Genomic DNA, 26,628 nt, shown 5'->3' with positions numbered 1-26,628 from the left:
GCCCCGTTTAGAGACTCCTGACTCTCCTTGGCCCTTCTATGGTGACCTCTTTATCTGAACTCACGCCTGCTCCTTTCCTGGTTCAAGGTCAAGTTCAAGAGATTATTCGTCAGCCTGTCGGCCGTTTAATCACTTCAGGTAAATAAAGAAGTGGAGATGTCTGCGCCAAAAAAAAAAGGCTAAATTCTCCTTGACCTGCTTTGCAGACTCCCTGCCCAGCACCACCTTCCACCAACCTGCTGTATGAGATCTTTGGTTTAAAGAAACTCCTCTTGATAGGCTACCTAACCCCCCGGATCAAAAGTTTCTCGACCCATAATGACTTATATACTGTATTTTTCCATTTTGATGCAATAATCCACTTTGCCTATATGTATGAACGGCAGGGCTGGGTATTAGTGTGCAATACCTTTAAGGTACCGACCGAAATAACCCAACGCCAAATAGTATCGAAACTCTTCCAGCCACACGATACCTGCATTCCATCCTTTTTGTACCCGGATCCAGAAAAAAAAAAAGATTATTTGTGTGGCTTCGCTCCCAGCCAATCGCCGCAAGCGTTTTTCGACTTAACGCGACGGGTGATTGGCTCACTACCGCAGCAGCAGCTACAGCAGCCTGTAAAAAGACAGGTCCACAATGTTTCAAGTCCGGCTTAAAAGAACAGTCGCTGCTGTACCCTCGCTGTAATCATTCCTCCTGCACTGGACCTGTGTTTAAAATGACACCGCCGCAAATATACTTCATTGTACTGCCTCGTACAGGTATTTAATAAACGTTTCGATAATTTGAGCTCTTTCAAAACGTAGACGTGTAAAAAAAATCATTCGGATGGAGAGGAGTGGAGGCATTTTGCGCAACCGGACGCTTCCGCTCGCATGATGGGTGCAGTAGGAAAACAAAAAAAAGGTATCGAATGAAGTACTCTATTGGTATCGGCACCACGTCAAGTGTACCGGTATTGGTACTTGTATCGAAAAAATGTTTACCCTGGGAATACAGGCCACTCTGGCTGGTTGAGAACAGGAAGCAGTGTGTACTACCGCTGTACCTTCTGGTTGAACGTTACTCAGGGGGGTCTCAGTCGACCCCTTTTATCCCAGTCTGATTGATGGGTCTTGGGGTGGGGGGTCCTTGAGAGCTTCTCCAGGCCTTCGCCGCGTCCTCTCCCAATTGCTGTTTTTGCCCCGGCCTCACCTTTCCTCTAGTATTTCCTGCCTCCCCAACCCCGGCGGTGGATGTTAACCGTTAATTACGGCGCTTCGGCAGCAGTTGGGTGCGTTTTGCACACGGTCCTTTTAAGCCTTTGTGGATTTATTTGGGGTGAGGGAGGAGTCGTCGGCGGAGTTCACTGCTTTTTATTTCGCCGGCAGGGAAAATGTCCTTCTGCTCTGAGACACTCAACCCCCCCCCCCCCCCCCCCCGCCCCCCCCCCCGCCCCCCCCCGCTATTTTCGCTTCAATTTTATAGGAGGAGGAAAAAAAAAAACCAAAAAACCCCAATAACCCTGGTTTGCAATAACCTCGCAACCGTTTCGGTTAAAGAGGAAAACTGTTCCTACGACCTTTTAAGAAAGCCAGAGTTGGGCCCAAAACAGATGTTGTCGTATCTCCTGAGACGTCGCGTGGTCGCACCACTGCGGAGCACAAGGAAGCCATGACGCCAACGGACTGCACAGCCCTGTTATTTCCATTACTTTGTTGAGGTGGGGTGGGGGTTGGTGGGGGGTCCGCTCAACTGAAGACATAATGATGTTCAGATGAGATAAGATGGAACAACACTTTATTAACCGCCCGGATGGAAATTCAGACGTTACAGCAGCAAAATACAGTTCGGTCGAGAAAGAAATGGAAATTAAAACGAGATGAGAAATAACACATATACAGCACAAAGTTAACATGAAGTAGCACTGTGATAACTACTACCACTAGATAGATGGATAGATGGATAGATAGATAGATAGATAGATAGATAGATAGATAGATAGATAGATAGATAGATAGATAGATAGATAGATAGATAGATAGATAGATAGATAGATAGATAGATAGATAGATAGATAGATAGATAGATAGATGGATAGATAGATGGATAGATAGATAGATAGATAGATAGATAGATAGATAGATGGATGGATGGATGTAAAAAAGAAAATGGCAATATATGGAATAATTGGAAAATATAAAAAGTTTTAAAAGTATAAAAAGTTAACTGTTCACAATAAAGTACGGTGATATACACTAAACCTAATGATAAACAACAGATATAACTGAGAAATAACAGAAAAACAATAAAGATAAAAGATGAAGAAGGAAAAAGACGGTACAAGTGTGAAAATCTACAATAAACATAACAATTAATTGTTAAGTTACAATTATGGAAAAATACCATAAACCTGTTGATATACAAAAACCTAAGAATTTACAAAAAATAACAAATAAATGAACGAGAAAAAATAACAATGTAACGAGAAATAAAGCTAAACCAACACTAACTAGAAGTTAGATACATATTTGTTTTTGTTGGGGGGGCGGGGGGCTGACCTTTGACCTGCGTTGAAACCATAAAACATGGGACTGCATCACAGGCTACAACTGTCCTGACTCTCTGCCAGATTCACCGTCTTGGGGAATATCCAAAATTCAAAATTGAGATCTGGAAGGAGGGTCTCTATCTCTCCCACTCCCTCTCCCTCTCCCACTTCCTCTCTCTCTCTCTCTCCCACCCCCCCTCTCTCTCCCACTCCCTCTCTCTCTCCCACCCCACCCCCCACCCCCCCTCTCTCTCTCTCTCTCTCTATAAACTGTAACCGTCCTTATAGTGAACAGCAGTCTCAAACCTGGTGAAGACATCCACAGATCCCTGCCTACCTAGTCACCTCTGAAGAGAGATGTCTGTGCTCTTACTGACCTGTGATTTCCGGTGGTTTGTCTCTATTTTTGTTGTGTTTTGGTTCCCTCATAATCATGTTTCTGCTGTGGTGACATCACTTACTGAAAATAAAGGAACCTTAAAAGTCAAAAGTCTCTCCCTCTCTCTCTCTCTCTCTCCTGTGAAGGTTCCCAGGTGGACAGGAGCCTTTCAGCGAGAGCGTTTAGGGTTAAGGAATAGCGACAGTCCATTCGTTAGGACAGACAGCGGCGCAGTAATGCCTTTCACCCTGGAGGGCCACTCCGACTCCAAGAAGCCATGATCAAATACACACCCAACCTGTAATGTCTGAAAATAACTCTCTTACTGACACAATGAATATTCCCCGAACAGAATACAGAATGGGCCGAGTTGCGGCGGGTTTCGTTCATCCCCCAAACTCCTCCGTAACCTCGGATGTATGGGCTGAGGTCCCCCAACCCCCCGGGCTTTTGAGGTGTGTGTCAGGCGGTCCCATTTTTATTTAAAGGCCTCGTCCTTTTCATTGTCCCTCGATGGATAACTGTAGCATCGGCTCCCGTGTCTATTTCAAAGGTTGGCGGTTCGCTAGGCCAACAGCCCCGTCATCCCGACTCTCTCTCGGTGCGAGCTTGCGGTGCAAGTTCGACCTCCCCCTGCGGAGTGGCCGGAGCGGAAACGGGGTTTTTTTTCGTTCGCGCTTGGGGTCGGCCACGAAGCTTGGTAAAGATGACGGGGAGTTTCGAGTGAGTCCGCCGATTCATGCGACGGTGTAGCGACGCTGAAAGGCTGCTCGGCTCCTTCGACGTCCGCGGCCGAGGCGCAGGAAAAAGACTATGATGCTTGGGAAAAGCGCGGTATGCAGTCTAAAAAGCGCTATAAAGTTCCCGGGGGAGGCTGGCAGAGAGAGAGCACGTGACGCGGCCGTGAAGATACACCGATGAACGGGCTCGCGATGTCGGCCCATCCTGTTTTCGCGAATGTTCAGAATGTCAGTAAGAGAGACATGTACGGACATCACCCCGCCCGCTTGGACCGAAAAGACAAACGTGCGGACGCTGTCTCTGTAAGCGTCCGGAGCCGAGACAAAACCAACAGCGGGAAGATCCAAGCTGCCCTCCCGGGAGGAACGCCCAAACCTAAAGGGACGTTTAATGGTTTGCGCATGACGCTTTCAGTTGTAAAGAGAAAAAAAAAAAATGGCAGGAGTGCCACGCGTTTGCTTTAGAAATACCAGTCGCAGGCGGTGGACTCTAGTTAATGGAAGACACCTCCGAGCAGCCTGTGTGAGTAATGGCGAAGACGTGGCTGGAAAGTCCCACAAGGGCAAAGTATGGGAGGAATCCCAAATACAACTATGTGAAAACACACACGCACGCGCGCACACACACACACACACACACATATAAAGCGGCTGTTTTTCACATGTTTTTTTTCTTCCCTGGGACTGATTAACCCATCCTTGGACTCATCCATGTGTAAAGACATTCCATCATTTTTTCCCCATTACTACAAAAGCAGAATAGAGGTCGTCAGAGGATGCTGTTCTCACCAGGCCTGGGTGATGTGAGAGCATGACTGTAAACTTTTCACATAAAAGAAAAACAAAACCCGAACAATCTCACCTCTCATAGTTCATCAATGTATAAGTAAATGTTATGAATTACTATGGTTTTCATTGTGTTTGAACTGAACACATCCTTAGATGTGTTCAGTTCAAACAAAAAGGCCTATAGGTCAAAATAATAATATATACGCAGGAACATTGAGGCAGCCGGAATACATGGAAACATACCCGTGTACCCGCATCCGGTCAAATTATTTGATTTGATTCCATTTTCTACGCCTTCTTCTGACTGACACTTTCTAGACCACAACTATCCACGCTGCTGATCCCAGTTGCTGAGAAACGCCTCAAATTAAATGGGCACGTCAATGCGTTACGTCGACGCACATTCCGCATTCTTCTGCACTATTATGCGTGGACGTTGCACACACCGTTACACTTCAGACGAAACATTTGCACATTTTCTTCCCCTGCACAACTGTACAGCTTTATTTAAAAGAACAAAACAAACAAACAAACAAACAAAAAAGCCTTATTCTACATATTCGTATACATTTTACTCATTGTTTTACATTTCTGTTAAGGACGAATTCCCTGTGCGTGCAAACTTACGTGGCAATAAAGACGATTCTCATTCTGATTCAGATTCTGATTCAGAAAGGTGGCGGACCCCGCCACCGACAGTCGAAACCGCATGATGTGCGTAACACAAATTGATTGAACGGCTTCCGGCTGATGAAGTGCCAGCTAGAATGATCGAAAAGAATAGCGCAATAGAATAATACTATGACGATAGAGTGATTATTCTTGTTTGGTTGTTGTTTTTACCTCCATACGGGTCGTTATTGTTATTATCTCGTTTCAGGATATCGCTTAGTCACAGCGGCTCCGCGTGAGGCAGCTCCTGCGCTCCGATTGGCCGCCGGGTTTGACAGGCTCGCGCCCGGCGCTCGAGCGTCTCCGGTGCAGGGGCGGGGCGGGGCTCGCGCTGAAACCCGGGCTCCAGCCGGCGGAGGGAACCGAAAAAAACAAAAAAAAAAAAACAACTTACCGGTGCGCCCGATCCGCGGAGTGTGGGAATGTCCTGTCCGCGGGAGGAGGCATGAAGCCCGGGTCGCAGCGGCGGAGCGCCGCGGCGTTTTGACCGGAGCCGGGATAAGCCAACGTTCGAACCACAGCGTCCGCGGTGGAAGCGCGTTGCTGTTCCCGCTGCCGGGGCGAGATGATGTGACAGATCAGCCTCCGCTGCCCGGGAGATCTTTATTATAAGGATTGTTTTCCATTGCTGGAACCACCCGACCTGCTTATTATAAGGGTGAGCTGGATTATTATTATTATTATTATTATTATTATTATTATTATTATTATTATTATTATTATTATTATTGTTGTTGTTGTTGTTGTTGTTGTTGTTGTTGTTGTTACTATTATTGTTATTTGGTTTGGGGGTTTGTTGGCTCGCGAATGAGGGAGGAGGCCGGTACGGAGACTCGTGCGCTCTCCGTCGTGAGGCGGGCACCGGCAGAGGCCAACTGAACCGGGGCTTCTACAGTAGGTGTGGACTTAATCTGAAATGGATCAACCACGGAAGCCTTGGGATGTGTAGACCATGTCGTTTGTGTGTGTGTGTGTGTGTGTGTGTGTGTGTGTGTGTGTGTGTGTGTGTGTGTGTGTGTGTGTGTGTGTGTGTGTGGTGTGTGTGTGTGTGCGTGTGCGTGCGTGCGTGCGTGTGTGTGTGTGTGTGTGTGTGTCTGTGTGTGTATTATACGACCCTGCGAAAAGTGCAGCCTATCCATGTGGATTCATTATAAGCTGTAATAAAAGTGGCCCAGGGCGGAGGAAGTGGCGTTTCAGGGATAAGATGTGTGGCTTTGCTGTCCACAAACAGCTTAAAAAACTTTATTCTACTTGAACCTTCTAATACAGTCGGTCACTTTCATTACGCACAAGCCCAAATAAACCACTGGCTGGATCTTTTTTTTTTTTTAAAACCTTTTATTTAACAGTTTGTGCAGTTTGCAACGATCTAAAATGCTTTGCTGTACAGTTACGCAGCCAAACAACAATACAGTTCACACAAGCAGGAATTTATGACGTAATACCTTGTAATAACCCCCCCACCCCAGCCCCGCTACACCCCTTCCTTGAAATACATTTAAGATAAGACCAGATAACATGATTAATCCCCGGCGGAGATATTCGGGATTCATTTGTATCACCTTCCTCATCCGAATCAACCATAGCGACCTCGCGGGGATGAGGGTACAAGACCAGCGCAACGCGTTTCACCCCCGAATACACGACATCTTGTTGTTGGCCCCAAAATAAAGTGACGGCGCTACGCGATAATATCCAGGCCGCTGTAATACCTGCTCACACCAAAAGTGAAATCAGAGACATAGTGTATGAGAATCTGCTGAGTTATTTTGGCAGACAGGACGCAGGAGCACATGGCCGGGCCCTGATATGTGTGCCCAGTGTTCCTGAAACATTATCTCATAGAGGTGGGGGGGATCATGACTGGGAGTGAAGTAATCACACCGATAAAGCAAGGGCTGGACGTGTGATAGTGGCAGTTGTGTGTGTGTGCGCGTGTGTGTGTGTGTGTGTGTGTGTGTGTGTGTCTGCTCCAACTGCATGGACCCGGGCGGGAATTATCTGCGCATGTGTGGCCCCGGCATATTGGGACCAACGAGACGTGGGTCTATTAAAGAGTTGTAAGTGGAACCGGTCACTGGTGGAGGCAGGTGGAGCAGCCCGCCCCCCGCGGCTTGTGGTGACTATCTGGCATGCGTGTGTTTTTAGGGGAGTCTGCTGAGGCGGGCACATAGCCGTGCATTCTAAGGATCTGCAGAGATCTGACGCCCGGCGGATACCCAACACCCCTCTTTTTGTTGACTTTCAGCCTCCATTTTCTGGGTAGCTCACATTTTTGACTCGCTGTGTTGATGTTCTTCCATATTTCTTTGATTTGGTGCAAGGGGGATTATCATGGAAATGGGGCGAGCGTCGACCAGACCAGGACCTTCCTGACGCTCTGCGGCTAAGACAAAGTGGCGTTGCTTCATATAAAAAAAAAAAAAAAAAAAAGCAGTTGTCCATTTCCTGGAATAATCTTCCTGTTGTGCAATCTGGGTGTTCTCTCTCTCTCTCTCTCTCTCTGCGGTGCTTGGTCGTTTCCCCCATTTTCCGGAGAGATGTTCGCGCCGAAGCGGACGTCGTCGTGCTGAGCGGTCCCCACCCCGAAAAAGCGCAAGCGCATTGTTTGCGTCACGTGCGCTTGCGTCACATGATGTAGGGATGGACCCGGGGGTCTCGTCTCCCAAAGCGCTCGTCGCCGTTTGTTCGTGCCGCTTGAGGTGGGGAAAAAAAAAAAACGCCTCCGCCGAAACCAACCTCCCCCCGACCCCCGGCGCCCTGGGCTGCGGTGGAGCCGCAGCCGAGCTGCGAATTCAGGGCAGGGCCGCCGTGCGCCGCCGGGAGAAACATGCCGACCGACCCGTTCCGCCGCTTTCGGAGACAGTAAGCGCGCTTTTACCCCCCGCTGGGAATCGAAATCCGTTACAACCGTTCCCACGGGGGGTTGAGTCGAAATATCTGGCGCTTCAAAGCGCGTCGGACACAGCTTTTTTTCGCGGCGCCGATGGTGGGAAAGCCCGCGGGTTTATTTTTACGCTCTGCCCCTGTCGCGCTCGCCCGGCTGGTAACGTGTTTGGCTTTTGTGTGTCTAGACGCCTGTATTTGAATGGGCAAACACCGGGGGCGAGCGAATAAACAACGACCACAACAACAACAACAACAAAAACATGTTATGTCACAGAGTCTGCGCCGCACGTGTTTGGGGGAAGGAAGAGCCTCCGCCCGCTCTGACTTACGGCCCGGCCTCGAATGAATTATTAAAGTTATGTGAAATCACTCGCGAGGTTCCCGGCGTCTCGCGGCTTTGCCGGAGTCACAGTCGGGACCCCCCCCCCCCCCCCCCTAGATGTGGTGGCACGCCGTGGATGGAGGTTGCCGCGCCGCAGAGTCGGCGTGATGTCATGGTGTAATGCAGAAGCAGGGCTATTCCCGGTCTACCTTTTGGCCGACCAGGCCTGTGTCTGCCGCGCCGTCCCTTGATCAGTCAACACCCCATCCATCAAGAGGCCGACAGCGCCGGCACAGACACGGCGACGCAGGTTTCCTCGATGCGATTATTATTATTTTTTTTTAATAGAAGGATCGGAGGTATCACCGCCGTTAAATGCGAGGGTTGTCTCGTTTCGCGGGTGAGGGTCTCCGTCAGCGCGGGAAAAAAAACCAAAATAAACAAAAAAAAAACCACTTCGATTTTTAGGTGTTGCGCCGCGGTCCCGTCGTGGGCTTTGTTCTCGCGGGGATGCGGCGTCTGGGACCGGTTAACCCCCGGGGGCTCGGCTCATTTCCCGGGCTGTGGGAACGCCTCCCTGCTTTCCCAGAAGCCGGACGCTTTGGAGAGCGGCAGCGCTGGTTGAACTTTGATCTTCCTCCTTGGAGAAAGGGGGAGAGCTTAAAGAGGGCGTGTGTACCAACAACCTCCGTCTCTTCCGAAAGGGGGCCGACGGGATAGAATTGTGGGGGTTTTTTTGGCGGGGGGGGGGGGGGGGGGGGGGTTTCCGTGCCTGCAGTCCAGCAGCCGGGAAACATTTCACTCCAGGTATGCCTGTGACTCGGGGCCAAAACCCCGGGATCTCATGAGCGCCGTCCACTTCGTAGCTGTTGTGCAAACAAATGGGATGATTATTCATGTTCTGTTTTTTCTTCATCTTTCCTCTTTCATCTCCTTACCCAACTTCTCCCTAAAGTTATTATTATATATATATATTTTTTTTCTACGCAGCACACGTCCCCTTCCGTGTAAACATGCACATTTTAGTCCCCCCCGTTTTTTTCCTCAGGGGCGGTGTCGAGTCAATGGAACCGGACGTAGGAACGCACTGAGTTGTGCAGAGTCTCACGGCAGATGAGGGTGCAGTTTTAAATAGTATGGCCCCCGAACACACCCCAACCCACCCCGCCACCCCACCCCCGCCCGCTCGCCCCCGCTCACTGCTAACTTTGGCAAACGCCCGCCGTTGTGCCCGGCGGCTGTGAGTCCTCATTGTGCAGCAAAGCTCCTAAAGTCAGGTCCGCTGGTCCTTGAATGGAGCTGAGTGCAGAGTTATGTCTGGACAGTCTCGACCGGTCCCCTGTCAGTGCTGCATACCACGGGCCAAACTCACTCTTACATCTTTTCCCAGAAATGAGGGCGTACTTTTTGGACTCCTCCGCGACTTGTTCCTTTCGTGGCTTTTTTTTTTGTGTTGTTGTTGAAGGAGTCGATCTACGAAGGCGTAGTTGTCGGTTTGAATTCGCTTAACGCTTTAGTGGCTGAGCGCGCCCCCGCCCCCGGGCGGCCGCTTCGGCGGAGGGTAGAAATAACCGCCTGCCAACTCCTGCAAAGCGGTTCCCCCTCGGTCGGAAGAACGGAGGAGGCTTCCGCGCCAGATATTCCTGGCGCGTTCCGCCGAGCACCTGATCCTGTAATTCGGCTCTTTGCAGTGAGTTTCGACCCTCCCGTTCCTCCCTCTGCAGACCGTGCTCCTCCACACTCCGGTGCCAACTTTCCCTTCCAGTTGCCAGTTGCCGGAGCTCGGCGGTGCCCCGCTCCGGGGGGAAAATGATGTAAAGCTCCTCGCGTACGCCTGCCAATGGATCACGCCCAGAAATAGTCGAAGCGCCCCGCTGGAACCTTAATATCTGGTGTACTATGGGAAAAGCAGAATATAAAGGCAGTGATGGGAAAACGGGAAAAACTGTTCGAATTCCCGGTAGTCGGGAGCCGCGCGCCGCATGGGCTCCATAAATGACACATTGATTATTACACACTAACTGTTTCTATTTATATCCAATTCTTACGCTGCTGCACCATATTATATGCTGTTGTAATCTCCCAAACACCCGGGAGGGATTATTGAAATTTTCTCCCCTTATCTCAATTCCAACTCCCATTGTTGTCCATTGTGAAGCCGCGGCGGAGGGGTCGCTCATTTGGGCTCGAGCCTTCGGCCGCGAGGAAGCGGCGCCCATGTCCGCAACTTGCGGGACAAAAGCCGTATTTATTTCCAGCGGTTTCTGTAGTGAGGTCAGGAAGCTGGTGCTCCCCCCCCCACCCGCACCAGGTCTTTGAATGTCTCGGGGGTCTTGCCCCCGGTCCTCCTGGGTTTCCAGGCCTTCCTGTGCCTTTGTTCGGTGTTCGCCGCAGGACTCTGGCGTGAAGTTGACTTCATGCTTCATCTTTCTCACTGTGTTGCTTGTTCTCGCCCCTGCTATGGGGCCTATTTCTGGGTCCTATATCTATATGATATGGATGTCCCGACATGAGACCAGATATCATCGTGAAATCGCTCTTTGGTTAAATGTTGACTTTAAGGCTGCTTCACAGTAAAGATGGTAAAATAATGACCTGTGTGGTCATTATATCCACATCACTAATGATTGTTTCTTTGTGTGTACATTTCTGGAATTTCCCTTTGGGGATTCATAAAGTATATATTATTTTATTTTTCAAATCTTTATCTTATTTATCTTACGAAAGCACCGAGAGTCAGCCCCATATGATCGACTCTGAGGCGTTCGCCCGAGCAGAACGATCGGTAACCGATCGAAGCACTTCAGTTAATTTTGCGAGTGGATGACATCCAAGGACAGAAAGTAAAGACAGGCGTTCATCAGGGTGCGCTCTATCCTCACGCTGTGAAAAGTATCGACTCGTATGAAATATAGACGACGCGTTCGACTTTAACGCTATTATATTATACTACAGTGGTAGCTGGACTTACATCCGCAATTGGCTCTATAAGAACGGTCGTATGTTAAAACAGTCGTATGTCGAAGCAATTTTTCCCGTATGAATGATGACATCATGGAGGGTGAAAATAAACAAAATACACAGTACAAACACAGTAAATATGAAAAAGATATCGATAAGCCACCAACCCTGGCACACACCATGTAGGTCGCCCGCTGACTGACTGACTGACTGACTGACTGACTGACTGCTGACTGGCCACTGACTGACTGCTGACTGGCCGCCGACGCGCCAACTGCAAATTTCCACGCTCGTATCTTGGAGCAGTCGGTCGCAAGTCGATACAAATTTTCGCGACCGTCGCCGATCGTATCTTGGGTTAGTCGTAAGTAGATGCAGTCGTAAGTCGAGGTACCACCTGTATATATATATTATACTAGTAATCGTATCTCAGTAGTATTATAGGAAGTCTGCACTCGATGCTGTGTGGATTCCCCGAAAAACAAGAATTTCTTCCTCATTTTCAAGTTCAAGTTCAAGAGATTATTTGTCACATACATGTACATACAGTCATACATATATGCAGTGAAATGTCATGACACCCGGTGACGCCGACAGAGTACAACATTGTGGAACTGTAAAACACAGTCTCCATTTTGCTCTTCCTCTCCTCAGGTTATAGCGGCGGGTTCACCCACGGGTTGTAGAAAACTGGTGCTTGCGTCGACCGCGGGTGTGAAAACCGCACCAGCCGAAAACCACAGCCAATCGGCGGCTTCGCAAAACCCCCTTCTTCTCTGGCTGGGGTGGGCCGCTCCGACTCACTTTCGTGTTTATAAATTTTATTATTAATATTATTCCCCCCACCCCCCGCGCGTGGGCCCGCTTGGACGGAGGGTGTGTTCGCCGGCACCGAGCCGCAGAAGGGCTGAGAGAGCCGAGCGCATACTCAAGGTGTGAGTAAGCGCTTTTCTCCGAGGCGCAAACAGCTTTTCCAGCACTCAAACCTGCGCCGCCAGAGCGCTGCTCCGCGGCTCCAGGGCGAGGTTTTTTTCCTTTTTTTGGCGGAAACGTCGTCCTGTTTCGTCGTTTGTCACGTGTGAGGGACGAAAGGCATTCGGATGTCGTCCTGTGTTGAGGGAAAGCAGTTTTTTTTTGTTTCCCCGCCCCTCCGAGACGGGAATAGGCCGGGGCGGTGCCGTCTACCTGCGCAGACTCACAATCTCGATGGTGTTACGCCAGAGCCCGGACCGGAGATTTGCATATTCCCGTAGAGGAGGAAGCGCGGCCGCACGTGAGAGCGGTGGAGGAACCGTGTGCGGCGGAGCTTCTGTCCTCCTGATGCTGATATCGAGGGCAGCGTCTCTCGTCGCTTTTCTTGTCACAACAACCGCCCACTTCACTCCCACCCACCCACCCACCCACGCACACAAACACACACACACACACACACACACACACACACACACACACACACACGAATACGCACACGGCTCCCGCTAGAATCAATGCTGTCAAGCCGCTGTCATCATCCGTCTCCAACCAGGATACGTTTTTGCCGCCCTTGTAAAATTGCACACGAAAGCCATGTCGCCATGAAGCCGCCTTACTAATTTTAGAAAGTGTTGCCTTGAAGCGAAACCTATTGTACGAGGCAAAAATATTTCATGATGGATGGATGGAAACAGTGTTCCTTCCTGAAGCCGTAATATGCAGGTTGAAGTCATCGAAATGAACTGATTAGAGGCCTTGCATTTTTGCACATATGATTCCTCTCGAAATAAATTGATTGATAACGCTTAGTGTGCAGCTGTACAGTAATGCAAGCTTTGGGTGGCATGTAAAATATGAGGAATTAAGCTTTGATTTGCTAAAATGTGACTTAATATATATTATTTCTGCGTGGCAACCCCATCTAGTTTCACCCAACGCCCCCGGAAGCTTCTGCCTCCGGGCTTGTCAATACAAGTTAACCTCATTGTTAAGTCCAAGTTAACCTCCCCCTCACCTCATTGTTCTTCTTTTTTTTTTTTTTTCTCCCGAGGATCATTTTTGACTTGAAAGCCTCGCCGCTGAAGCCAATATCGCCGCTGCTGACCCCTCGAGCAGAACACTGCAACCAGATCGCCGTTACGGGTGTAACCAAAAACCTTTCCGCTTCTAAAATATCACATCACACTACGGCAGGAGGGTGTACTACCGGTTTCAAAAATGAAATTCTTTAGAGAAAGGTATTTCGTTGGTTCTGTGGAAGACATAACTCAAAATGTGATCATGATGTTATGATTGGTTATGATATATTAGTATGACATTAAAGGGGACCTGTTATGCGCCTTTTTACACATGTTCATATAGGTCTCTGAGGTCCCCAAACATGTTTTTGACGTTTTTTGCTGAAAATACCACTCAGGCCATGCATTCTAGCCATTGTGACATGCCTCTAAACCCGGAATGTTCCAAAACGGGGTTGTTTCAGTGTGTGTAGCTTTAATTGTGAACGAGCAGCCAAGGAGCAGCCCAGCCCCTGGCTCTGAGCCGATGGGGTTTGAGCTTTACTCAGTTTTTATTCACTCGGTAAACTTTCACTGAGTTCACCATATCAGTACATCAAAATCTGTATGGGATGGAGCTGATGACCACTTCGGATATCCAAAATTGTAACATTATATGTCTGACAGAAAATAAGGAAAAGCATAATAGGTCCCCTTTAAGCATGCATGTCATTGTGTATTTGTTGAGCCAAGAGGAACACGGTTTGGGTGGAATTCAACGGAGCAGATGAGACCAGAGATAAGCGCCGCGCCTCAAACTTTGCTCAGATCATAACACGCTTTGATCCAGACACAAGCGAGATAGCGTTACAGAAACAACCCGGCTCTTATACAAAGGAACAATTCACACCTGTCATATCAGCAGAATCATTTTACACAGTGTGGTCTTCAGTTATCCTCCCTACGATTTATCTTCTTATTCCTATTATTATTATTATTATTATTATTATTATTATTATTATTATTATTCTCATTATTATTACATCCCTAAATGGCCCAAAAAAAGCTCACTATTCCATCCAATATCCATTCAATACGATATTGATGAGACAACTCACGATATGGTTCTATATCAATAATATTGTCATTTTTTCCTTGGAAATAATGAGTTTACCATCTGACGTGTGTTACATAAACATTGCACAGAACATTTCACCGATAGTTTTCAATTTCAGCGGGAAAAGGTTGCATAACTTCCAAACAAAGTGTCGATATTACAGTTTTCAAATTGATCTAGAAATTTAAACAATACTATTGAAATGCATCAGAGAAGAGTGTCAATTTTATACTTGCAGTAGTTAATGTAGTAGCAGAATTAGTAGCTAGTTGTAGTAGCTGTAAACTATATGAAAAATATACTATAGAAGTCAAACTTTTACGAGTGGCTTTTTTAGGACGGGCAGAACGATTTGGACGGCTTCCGTCTTCTTTTTTCTTTTTTTTGGGGGGGGGGGGGGGCTACACGCTCATCATTCTGATTCCCCCTTTGTAGGACGACGAGACACCCAGCTTAATGGCTTCTCTTCTCTGCAAGCGTCAGCTTTGATGTCACACTTTACGCAGATCTCTCACTCTGGCTGCTCCCCTCCATGCCAGAGTGGGTGGCAGCCATGGATAAGGGGCTGTCAGATGATTGCGTGTGTAAGGGGATCGTGCCATGTAATGCGCGCCCGCGGCCCCCGAGGGTGGGACTTGTGTGTATGTGTTCGTCGCTCGCTTCGCCCCTCTGCGTGATTGGCCATTGTGAGCCAACGCGTGTTGGCATGGGCGCCAGATCTTACAATGGAGTGGGGGGGGGGGGGGCGTTTACATGACACAATTATCCTCATGAGAACGCGTCCCCATCACGTGCGGCGCTTGGTTTGTTCCATAAGGAAACTGAGTAAAATAATAGAAACTCCATCCAAACTAAAAACATGCTGTTTTGGCGCACCGATCACTCCCAGTCGGTGCCGTGAGAGAGGGAGCGATCGCTGCGGGGCTATTTTGAATCGGGGGCTATTCATGAAGCATTCGGGGCTGAAGTCACGGGCGGCCACCCCTTAACGACGCCACTGTTGCCCAAGTCTTTCTGTTACCGTAATACATGAAAGTAAAGTGACGAAAAAAAATCCCCGCTCCCACTGCCGGCTATTCGGACGTCCCTGTTTGTTGGTTGCGTGCTGTAGATGACGTGGAGATCACCGCCCGGCGGCGCAAGCTTCCTGCCTTCGTTTGTGCATCCCCAGCTCCTCAGCTCGGCTCTGCTCTGCACTTCCTTCCTTCCTTCCAGCGCCCCGCTCTCTAAAATAAGCAGAAACCTGACCTCACCGTGCTGGTGGTCCCGCAAAGAGGATGCGAAGTGACAGAGCCGACTGGGGGGGCGGGGGTTCCTTCGTGAAAGTAGCGTGTTTGTTAATGGCGTTAGATCGCAAGGACGATGTTAAAAAGTGTCAAGCAGAGCGACGTGATGCCCGCAGCGTCTGGCAACCCACACTTGTTTTGGGACCAGAGACGTTTCATAACAGGGAACGCGGCCTCATGCAACACTGTCATGGGGCTGACCGGTCTTGTGCCCCGCTGGCGACAATCAGCCTGACAGAGAAATTTGCTTATGCGAACAGTTCACTCAGTATCGGGATGAATCCCCAACGCTGCTTTTTTTTTTTTTTTGTCAAATCACTTGGCTGCAACAATGACCCTCGTTCAGCGCCCGGGCGCACAATGCCGCCTTTTGTGCGCTTGATTCAGGCTGATATCATGCTGGAAAGTATTTAAATGGGGATCACATGTTGTTAGGGCACGCTGCTGCTGAGAGTCTCCTCTTACTCACTTAACAGGAGAATGTCTGACTTCCCAAGGACAATGAGGGGTTTTGTTTGAAGTCCGGAGACGCGTCTGGTAACATTTCAACGTCCGTGCGTCCCTTTGTCTTTTGAAAGCCGAATCTTCCCGAATCGACAAATCAAACTGCACTGTGAGATGGACGCAGGCCAAGAGGGCACACTTCATGAATTAAATCTCGTCATAACATCCAATGCTAACGTTATTGATTGTGAGAGCAGTTTGGTTTGGCGCCGATTGGAATTTGCATAGCTCATCTTGTCAGGGCTGTCTGACAAAGCCGGCGCGATTTAGCGATTGCTTATGGAAATTAAACGATTTCCATGCCTGATTTTGGCAACGGGCCTTCAGCTTGGAGCACGCACATCAAAGTGATTTCTGTGACTTGGATAGATAATGTGCACTTAGCCTCGAAATTGTTAGGTATGAACCTGGGGTTCCGTTTACGAGCAAATTTAATTGAAGACTTGGAGGGCCCAATCTCCTACCAACCAAACAACCAAACAACCAAACAACCAAACAACCAAACAACCAAACAACAGACAAGAAAGGCAACCAAAGTGAGAACAGTTATGTGGCCGAAATCAGCTTTTTTTATCAGAAAGGTGGAAGGAGTTTATGGCATTATTATTACATAAACAATCCATTGCGAAAAGAAAAGGCTGTGTCGAAGGTATCAAAAAGGTGCTTTTGGATAGGAAGGAGTCCGTCTCTGAGGGTACACTTTTCATCCTCACGATATATTCCTTCCTTCCTTCCCTTTGTCTGTATTTTGCTTTGTGTGAGCGACCGCGAGCCGCCCGGCCGTGAACATTTGCGGGCGTGTCCCCGTGAGTGTCACGCTTGGGTCATTGCCTTCATTTGACATCACATCAGCTCATCATAGGGAAGGGATTGTATTGACCTTTTTTTCACGTCGGGGATCCTCAGCTTGACCGGCCGCGAGCCCCATTTGACAAGTTTTGGGCTCAATTCGAGGAGACGTTTTTTGCCGACGTCTCGCACACGGCGAGGTCGAACCACTGGTGATTTTTTCTGGAGAGCATCTTGAAGGACCCCACCCCCAGCCCACCCCCCACCGAGGTGGACCCCGGACCCCACGTTGACAGCCGCAGAGTTTAAGGAGCAGCTGTGCGGGTTATCAGCGGTTATAACAGCGGGCGGGCTTTTCTCCCTCACTCCCAGGCGTTTGGTGTCCTTGCAGCGGCACGTTGGCTGCGCCGCCGAACAAACGTCTGCGATAAACCTCCACGGGAGAAACAAACGCTCGCGTCTCAAACGAACTCCTTATCAATTTGCTCTTTCCCACGTGAGCGAGGCCGATTTTCACCGCGCGTCCATTTCCTCTCCTTTTCTAAAGTGGCCGTGCACGCAGCGCGCACGCCCAGCCGAGCAGGGGGGCGTTTGTATTAGGTCATATCTGGTTGTTTTGGAGTGCGGTGTAAATATAGCCCAAAACCAGGGGACTTTCACAGTCGCCTGTTTCCTTGAGATTAGGAACACAAACATGGCACTGGAATCAGACAAGATACAGATTCATGGAGTGAGGCTTGGGTTTTTCCATTAAAGTGAAGATAGGTTTGTACACAAATTCCGCCCTCATGTATTCCAGCACCCAAGCCGGTGGTGCGGGTGGAGTGGGTCACAGGTGGTCTTTCCATATGGCATAGATAGGCAATTGCCTGGGACCTCGTGCGCACGGGGGCCATTTTTATTTTTCATAAAAACTGTTTTCCTTTGTCGCTCCAGTGATTGGTGCTTTGAGCGTTTAAAACATAGCTGTCAACCCTCTCATTTCCGAGGGATTCTCCCGTATTTTACCCTTCCTTCTTGCTGCCCTCCCAGTTTTTTTTTTATCTTTCTTGGAAATATCCCATTTTTTTTACCTTTCTTAAAAAACATTTTTTTATAAAAGTTGCCGGCGCCGCCGATCTCCTTGATCTCCGCTCCGCTGACCGCGGATAATAATAATAGTGTGTTTTTAGTTGAGATGTATTTATTGTAATGTGTGTAACGGGGACACTTTCTCAGTCGCCCCCCACCCTCCGTCAACTATTTTCAAATCCAAATGTTGACAGGTATGGTTTAAAATCGCCCGAAGGCCATGCCCGAGTGTGAAGGCAACCTGGTGGAGTAATGGTTCATATCAGGGCTGCCGTCACAGGTTCAAGTCTTGATTCTTTTCACCCATGTCCCGTTCGTTAAGTCAAATGATTGGAGACAATCAAGCTCGGTAAGAGTCGGCGGCTCAAAGAGGTAGGCCGCTGCTTTAGAGCTCCAGGGCTTGATGCCAGGTGTTCACGTTTAAAAGCGCCTGAAGACCATACCTGGTGGAGTGATGCTTCAAATGCTGCCAGCACCGGTTCAAGTCCTGTACTGTCCTTGAATCAAATGGCTGGAGGACGTGACCGCGCTTTACTCAGTCATTGTATGAAGGCATCGGTGTTGGAGGGCTTGAGGGTTCGATACCAGGTGATTTTTTTAAAGCTGGCAACACAAGTCCGCCTTTAAAAGCGTCCGGAGGCTCAGCATGAAGGTTGCCCTGAGGCAAAATGGTGTCCTAATCCTGCACTGAGAACATGGCCACGGCTGTCAGGCAGGCTTGACTCCCTCCGCCCCGGTGGCCACATCGCCCCAACAATACATTTTTGTAATTTCCAATAAAAGAGTTTGAACACTCCCAATCCCATTAGCGGCTCACGGTTCGAGTGTCATTGCCTCTGTTTGGGACTCCAGATTGGAGTCTCAGTTCAGCCTGTAGGTCGCTGCATGTTTTGCAAACAAAATGAGCAAATGACTCTTTTGGTGGAATAACTCCCGACTTCTTAACCATTTAATATTCTAATTAAAATAAAATAAAATAAAAAAATAAACAGTATATATTATTTTAAATAAATATTTAATATATTCCTAATCTTTTACTTGTCCCATTGTCTTCTTCTAACTGAGTGAAGAGCGTTTGAATGGTTCAGTTAGAATTCTCATTTAGCTTTAGATCGCTGAAAAGGGCTATCCCTAAATGTTTACCTGCCATGCTTCCATTAAGTAAGGTGAAGAAGGGGCCTCACAGTGGTCCTTCTAGGGCCTCCAAATCACTAGGACCGCCCCTGGAGCGGGTATGTCTCTGGTCTACACCAGGTCCGGCGGGAGCTACGGAGTAAATAATTCACCTGTGTGCAGTACGACTAAATAATGAATGACTGAATTAGTCACCCGTGTAACACATTCCTCAACCATATACAGAAAGCGGTGAAGAAAGACTTTCTGTCTCATGCGTGGTCCAAGTGGTGTACCGGTGTGGGTGTGTTCTCGGTATTAACTTGGAACTGAAGGCTTTGTGTGCAGCTCAGTTTTACAGATCTTAGGCCTTAAAAAGTCACGAAACAGTGATAAATATGAAATCATCAGTTGTCATATCAACACAAATTGGTCAACTTCTTCTATGTCAGAGTCAACCTTTCTGGTGGTATAAACCCCTAAGACTAATACTACATTCCAAATATGGAGTGCTTACCTTTGTACTTATCTGCAATGCTTTATTGAATAGGAGCCAGATGATTTGTCCAAAAAATCTGTGTTAACTTTTGTTACAATAAGTCTTAAAAAGGTCTGAAAGAGTATTATATTCACGTTATTACACCTGCACACACCCTGTTACTGTAGTGAGAACAGTGTTAATACACAATACACAATACTCCCCTGCACATCGAGGGGACTAAATATATCCAGTCGCACAAAAACCGGCTTGATCTGCGCGGCGCTTGAAGGACGCAGTCGCCTTCTTCTCCGCTGCCTTAGAACCCGGCGCCTGGATAGCCGCGGCGGGACGTTTCTCTTTCTGTTCCGTCATTCTGCTCTACGGTTTCATCCGACGGTACGTTTCAGGATGGAGCGCTATAAATACATTGCATTGCACGCGGCCCACCGTCGGAGAGCCTTGTTTACTTCCATGCACTATTCATATCTCTGGCACTAGACCCCGTCATTTGGAAAACGCTGTTGTGACAGGACAGGGAAGCTCGGCGATTGGAGCCGATGCCGCTCTGCCGCTATCGCTCCGGCATCAGAGCGTCTCCGTCGGGAAGGTCGTCGTTGGGAGTCCGTAAGAGCCCTGCCTGCATGGCGACAGGGCACGAGAAAGGGGAAACAAACAGACACGGGACGTATCCCCGGTTTTCCCTGACTCCGCAACTGAGCATGTCGGCCTAGCCCACCCCAAACCACCCACCGCGCCTGTCACGGGCCCCCACCCAACCCGCCCCTCCGCCACCCCACCCTCCGTCCCGCCATCCCTGCCCCGTGCCAGGCGTGACACTTGATCTGCAGGTCAGCTGTGCTGGATATTTTCTGCCGTCTCTCTCTCTCTCTCTCTCTCTCGCTTTCTGTGTTTTCATAATGTCATGAGGGCTGGTTTGGTGTATCACTCCGTCACGTGTCACTGGGTCACTTGTGTGTGTGTGTGTGTGTGTGTGCGTGTGTGTGTGTGTGTGTGTGTGTGTGCGTGAGTGCCTGCGTGCGCGTGTGGTTTTGACGGTGCTCTGCTTGAAGCTACAGTTGCTGAAATACAGGATAATGTTTGCCGATAAAAATACAAACGGCTGGGTAGCATAAAAAATACTCTGCGAAATAATATAAACGACATTTCAACTCAGCAAGTTTTAGTATGGAAACTTTGTTTGGAAGTTATGCAACCCGTTACCCATGACTCATTTTAGTATTTTGGCTATAATTATTTTTTTTATTTCATTTTGTATAGTTTTTTGAACCGCTGATCTAAATGCACTTCATTTTTATTTACATTTATTGAACACGATGTGTTTAGTAAGTATTGTATTTCAGTTATTTACTATGTATTTTTTTTTTTATTATTATTAAAAAAAAAAATGTATATAATTTTTTATTTAAAAAAATTATATCTTTTTTACTATTTTCTAAAAAGTTCCTCAAATTACTTCAAGTCGTTTACAGAAAAATAAAGACAAACCGACTTGTTCACTTGCCGTATGAGAGGCGTATTTATGTCATGCACGTCAGGTGGCACGCTGAGAAGTTGGCAGTATTTCTCATTGTGTGTAAAATGTCAGTGTATATCATTGGATCGTGACCGTTTGTAGCAGAATCCTGAGATCCCGTCCAATGCCTTGCTCTAGTAAAATGGGACGTACTGTACTTTGGAAGGGTTCGGGCCCACGGTAACGACTTCCCCACCGTGACGCTCCATCGCCCCCTCGTCCCACTCTCGCCCTGCTCTCGCTGAAGCTGGGTCCGAGTCACGTTCTGTCCGTCGCCAGAGATTGCGAAATACAGCGAAATACACCCACAAATATTTCCAAGTGCGCCGCAGCTATGCAATGGGGATGGTCTGACATCCCATCCACACGGCTGTAAAATCGTCCCCTGGTATTATTCGCTCCGTAGGTCGACGGTTTTGTTGGAAGTTGGCCTTCATCGGCAGCGTTTTGAAAAGTTTTGTTTCGCTTCCCAATTGTTTCTGCTTGGACGCCGGATGTTCTGTATAAGGATCAAACCCAGCGTTCTGTAATTAATGCACAGATGTGCCTCAGATGGCTCAGCGCACACACGCACACGCACACACGCACACCCGCACGCGCGCGCGCACACACACACACACACACACACACACACACACACAGCTGCAGTGCTATCAGGTGGAGTTGATTTACGTCTTAAGACGATCCCGATCCCCCGTCGCCAGATCTGTTGTTTATTAAAATGTCTACAGCCGTCAGTGTGAGCGATGGTTGCGGTTGCGTGTTCTGTCGTCGTCGTCAAAATCCCGGTTTGGGGAAGTGTCGCCTTAGAGCTCCTTTCTTTGTTGTGAAATCCACTGTGTGTGTGTGTGTGTGTGTGTGTATGTGTGTGTGTGCGGGGCGGGGGGTTCCATTCGAGTATACAAACTGCTGTTGTTCCCGACGGACGGATAATGGGACAGATAATGGGAACGGAGTAAAATCTGTGTTGAGAGACAATCTGAATGGCATTGTTTACCACTGTTGTTTCTGCGTGCTCTGCTGCACGTCTAACACGGAGTGAGGTTTGGCCGACGTCGAATATTTGAGCGTTCCTGATGAGTCATTACAGCGCCTTGTAACCTCAAACAATGTTGTGTTATTCACACTAGTAGCCTTTTTTTTTTTTTTTTTGAGAACTATGTGTTAATTGGTCAATAGTGGGACTGTTCTAGTGGGGCTGCAGCTGTTCTGCCAAACCTGGAGCGAAGTACATTCTCCTGGACGAGGAATTTGTCTGGCTATGGGATTGGTCGGTGCATTACTGTAAAATAATCCTACCCCAAAAAAGTTTTACCATGAAAACAGTAAAATGGAGAGAAAATTAATTGTGCTTTTTTTGTGGGGGTGGGGGGCTGTGCATGTCGAATCTTATAGATATATAAATATATTACAGTCTGAGAAAATAAGCAAAATTATGAAACTCTACCTGAAGCGAGGTGTGTAGTAAAGTAGTAGTAGTGGTAATATTGCAAAGGTAAAGTAGCTGTACTTGCACAGAGTTTACATAGCCTTCATTTCTCCACGATAGTTTCACAGGGAGGCGACGGGTCCGCTGCAATTTAAAAAAATTTCAGTTAAAAAAAAAATGGTATCAATTATTTTTTCTAAAATCGTGACGTCATCAGGAAAGGAAGCCTTCACGTCGCAAGTAGCGTCAAAAAATCTTAACAGTTGGAAAAAAAAAATGATAGAGATATGCAAACATATACAGGATATACAAAATGTGCCCTATGCACACGTGACTGGAGCTAAAAAAAAACCGTGTCAATTCACGTGATCAATTAAAATGAAAGGCCACGGTCGGGGCAACGTGGTAGTACGGTTGCGAGTATTGGCTGTGGGTGTTAATATAAGTGCAGGTGGGTTATTCCTGTACAGGGTGAATAAAATTGTCTATCCCATGATATGGGCTTGGATAACAATGGGTCTCAATGATTACAAATGATTATGGTTATTACAATGTATTGCACAGTGGGTGCAGATCCTTGAATGCAATCCTTCATCAAGACAAGTAACGCAAGAAAATGTAAACCAAAAAAAAAGAGAGAAAAGGTCGGGGGCCGGAGGGTTCAAAACGAAAGGAGGCGCTTTTGAAGCATGCACAGGAAAGAGAGGAGGGCCGCGGAGGGAGGACGAGGGGCCCGGGGCCAGGAAGTGCTGCCTGCGCTCAGGAATGGAACTCCACTCACTCCTCAGCACCCAGTGTAATGAGGTCATCCGTCAGAGCCAAAAGGCAGCGGTGCCTCCACCCGAACGTCCTGTCCACCCTGTCTGTGGTGTCCGGCCCTGTCTGCAGCTCTAGCCCTAGGACCCCGACTCGCCACCTGAGACTCAGTGTCAGTCTTTCTGTGTCAGTGTCTCTGTGTCAGTCTTTGTCAGTCTCTGTGTCAGTCTCGGAATCATCTCTCTCTGAGTCTCTCTGTCAGTCTCTCTTTGTCAGTCTCTGTGTCAGTGTCTTTGTCAGTCTCTGTCATCTCACTCTCAGTCTCCGTCAGTCTCTCTGTGTCAGTCTCTCTGTTTGTCTCTGTCAGTCTCCGTCAGTCTCTCTGTGTCAGCCTCTCTGTGTCAGTCTCTCTGTGTCAGCCTGTCTCTGTCAGTCTCTGTCAGTCTCCGTCAGTCTCTCTGTGTCAGCCTCTCTGTGTCAGTCTCTCAGTGTCAGCCTGTCTCTGTCAGTCTCTGTCAGTCTCTTTGTCTCTCTCTGTCGGTCTCTCTCTGTCTGTCTCTTTGTCAGCCTCAGGGTCGGTCCTATCTCGTCTCTTTGTCAGTCTCTGTGTCAGTCTCTCCATCGGCCTCTCTGTCAGTTGCTGTAGCTGCAGCTAGTTCCTCCGCTGCCTCCTGCAGAGCAGAGTACACTCTGTACCCAGAGTGCAGCCAGGCTCTGTCTGCATCGCTCAGACCTGATGTGGTTTCCTGCTCTTTCCTCTTCGGCCTTGTTCACAGAGATGCTGTGGAATTTTGGACATGGAATGTTGTTTGTTTAGAAACATATCTTTTGTCCCTGGCACTTCAGGGTTTTTTTGGGATTTTCTTTTTATCCTTGGCATTGCACAAGACCATTTTAGAAATGTCTAATTATCTGTTTCTGCTTGAAAAACATCTGATGTGTCGCAGCAGATGGAGCTATGTCACCAATTTGATTTCATTTTTAAATAGCAGCAGTAATTAAAGCATTTTTCTAATATTATTAATGAATTCATTATTATTATTATTATTTCTAATAATATGTCTTAAAATATAAATGAAAATGATGAATGAAATGAAATAAAAAATGATCCTGGCCATTACTCCTTGATTATTGTCCAATAATTGAGAATAAACATTAAACATGACATGAGCACGGACTGTAAAAGATATCCAACATGAGAGACGCTTCAGTAAAGACGATGATTTATAAATGCTGAATGCCAAGCAGACGACGAGGCGCTGTCACAATGAGACACTTGTGAAAGTTACAAAAATACGATGAGGCAGGAACTGAAACTGGACAAATGTGCGTCTCATCAAGTCATCCAGAGGAAGTACAGTGAGCCCAGTGCGTTGACCTAGTGTGCCATGTTTAGGTGGACGATGAGCTGTTCCACTCCACATGAGGAACCTTCACGGTCATTTTAGAGGGGGGAGCCTTCTGCTGACCAGTAATATATTTTACCTGTATGACCGTAATGCTTCTCATCAAATACTGATATATTTGTATCTGATATATTTTAACGACCCCACCCTGGATGCAAGGGTTCAAGCACCTCTGTCTGAGATTGCATCCTGTTCTTATTATTGGATATAATGGAAACTGGAGAAAAAAAATTCAATCAAATGTTTTTAATCGTTATATTATTTGTCCTCCAGTGTAGTCAATTTATTTATTTAGTTATTTTTGTATTTATTTTTGCCTTGTTTAATTAATTAATTTATTAATGTATTGATAAATGAATACATGTATCAATTAAGTCATTCACTCATTTATTTTTGTAGGTGTTATTTCATGTTCGTGTTTTTGCTTACGTAGCAGAAAAAAAACCACGCTTCATAAAGGAGAATGGTAGTACTACGTTCCCGTTGAGATGCATATTCCTCTGACCCTGAGCCTTCCAGCTTCACCTTCACATGGCCCAGCCATTATCTGAAATGATGACCGGAAAAATTCATTGGGCTCGACGAGACTTTTTTTTGTGCAGCATGAGATTCAATAGATTGCAGCTCCCCAGAGAGAAAGAGAAAGAGCAATGGTGTTTAACCTGTCAACCTCAGACATGAATGCCTGCCGCACATCTCTGCACCCGGAGAGGTCTGGCTCAGTCCTCTGCATTTTGTTATAGAGTGAAAAGAGAGATTTTAAAAAAGTGGAAATATACAGTAAACCTAACAATCGACAGTAACGGAAAATTTGATAAAATATGGAATATGCAATAAACCAAAAAGTGCCAAAAACAGTATAAAATTAGCAAAAAAATAAATGAGAAAAATTGGCAATAAAGCGAAACACGAAACTAGAAGGTTTTCCATGTCCAATAAACCTGAGAAGTTAACAATAAATAAAACTAACAATAAACCACAAAAATGAACCTAAAGATAAACAATAAACAATGAAGCTCATGATAAATAGTACATAATATTTACTATTTATCATTAACTTCATTGTGCATTGAGCCTATAAATTGGCAAAAAAAAAAAACTAGAATGTGATCTATTTCTTTTTAAATGTAAACAACCAGCAAAAGAGGGAAGTGGCCTCCCCCGTCTCCAAAATGTCAAATTGAAGGGATGAGGGCTTCTGCTGGGTCTTGTGATTAAATAGGAAGTGTTGGTTTCTCACTGATGTAAGACGATGCCAGGAAGCCCATTGTGCAAATCACAGGGTTTTACAGGGCGGTGGGGCGCGTGAGAGTGATGGGGAAATGGGAGTTTTTGGTCGTTCGGAAAGTCTAAACAAATCGCGGGAAGAGCGCAGATTAGATCACCCGCGAGTCCCGGAGGAATGTGGCTCCCGGGTCGAGTGGCGGCTGGAAATGCGATCGCTGTGAGAAAAAGGTTGACGTCGCCATGCCTGGAATAATTGACATACGACAGACAACACCATCCCTTTGACCTGAGGGTGACGGAGTTTTGTCGTGGGGGAGATGAACTGAATTTCAAGAGCTTGAACATCGGTACCCACTCGGGAATTGTAGCTGACGGTTCATATTCATACAAATAATTCCGGCAAATAATTTTAAATTAATCAATCAGAAATTCATTTTGTTGCCCTTTTTTTTTTTGTTGTTCATTTTCTGCCGCGGCATGAGCTTAAAACAGTGGAATAACAAGTGTCTACCTGCAGAGCAGCTACTCTATGTACTGATGTTGAACATCGGACTGAACATAAAGGTTCGGGAGATTTGGGAGTTCATTTTCCTCAACCCACCTGATGCGCAACAACATTTTTTAAAAATCGTGACATTTCTCAAATTGGCTTAAAACCCC

At 47.2% G+C, this 26,628-nt stretch overlaps 1 protein-coding gene across 2 annotated transcripts in view; it reads left to right on the top strand.

Annotated features, from left to right (window-relative positions):
• Positions 1 to 5,430: 5,430 nt before the first annotated feature.
• Positions 5,431 to 26,628, top strand: part of rhbdf1a (rhomboid 5 homolog 1a) — a 41,676-nt gene continuing 20,478 nt past the window's right edge. For both annotated transcript variants that reach the window (XM_080009605.1, XM_080009604.1), the window contains exon 1: positions 5,431 to 5,771. The gene's annotated coding sequence lies outside the window, so the exon portion shown is untranslated. The remainder of the gene's footprint in view (positions 5,772 to 26,628) is intronic.

The sequence above is a fragment of the Zeus faber genome (assembly GCF_960531495.2).
Source record: "Zeus faber genome assembly, chromosome: 11".
Taxonomy (NCBI): Eukaryota; Metazoa; Chordata; class Actinopteri; order Zeiformes; family Zeidae; genus Zeus; species Zeus faber.
Note: the sequence above shows the minus strand (reverse complement) of the source record. Positions and strands in the feature narration are given on the sequence as shown.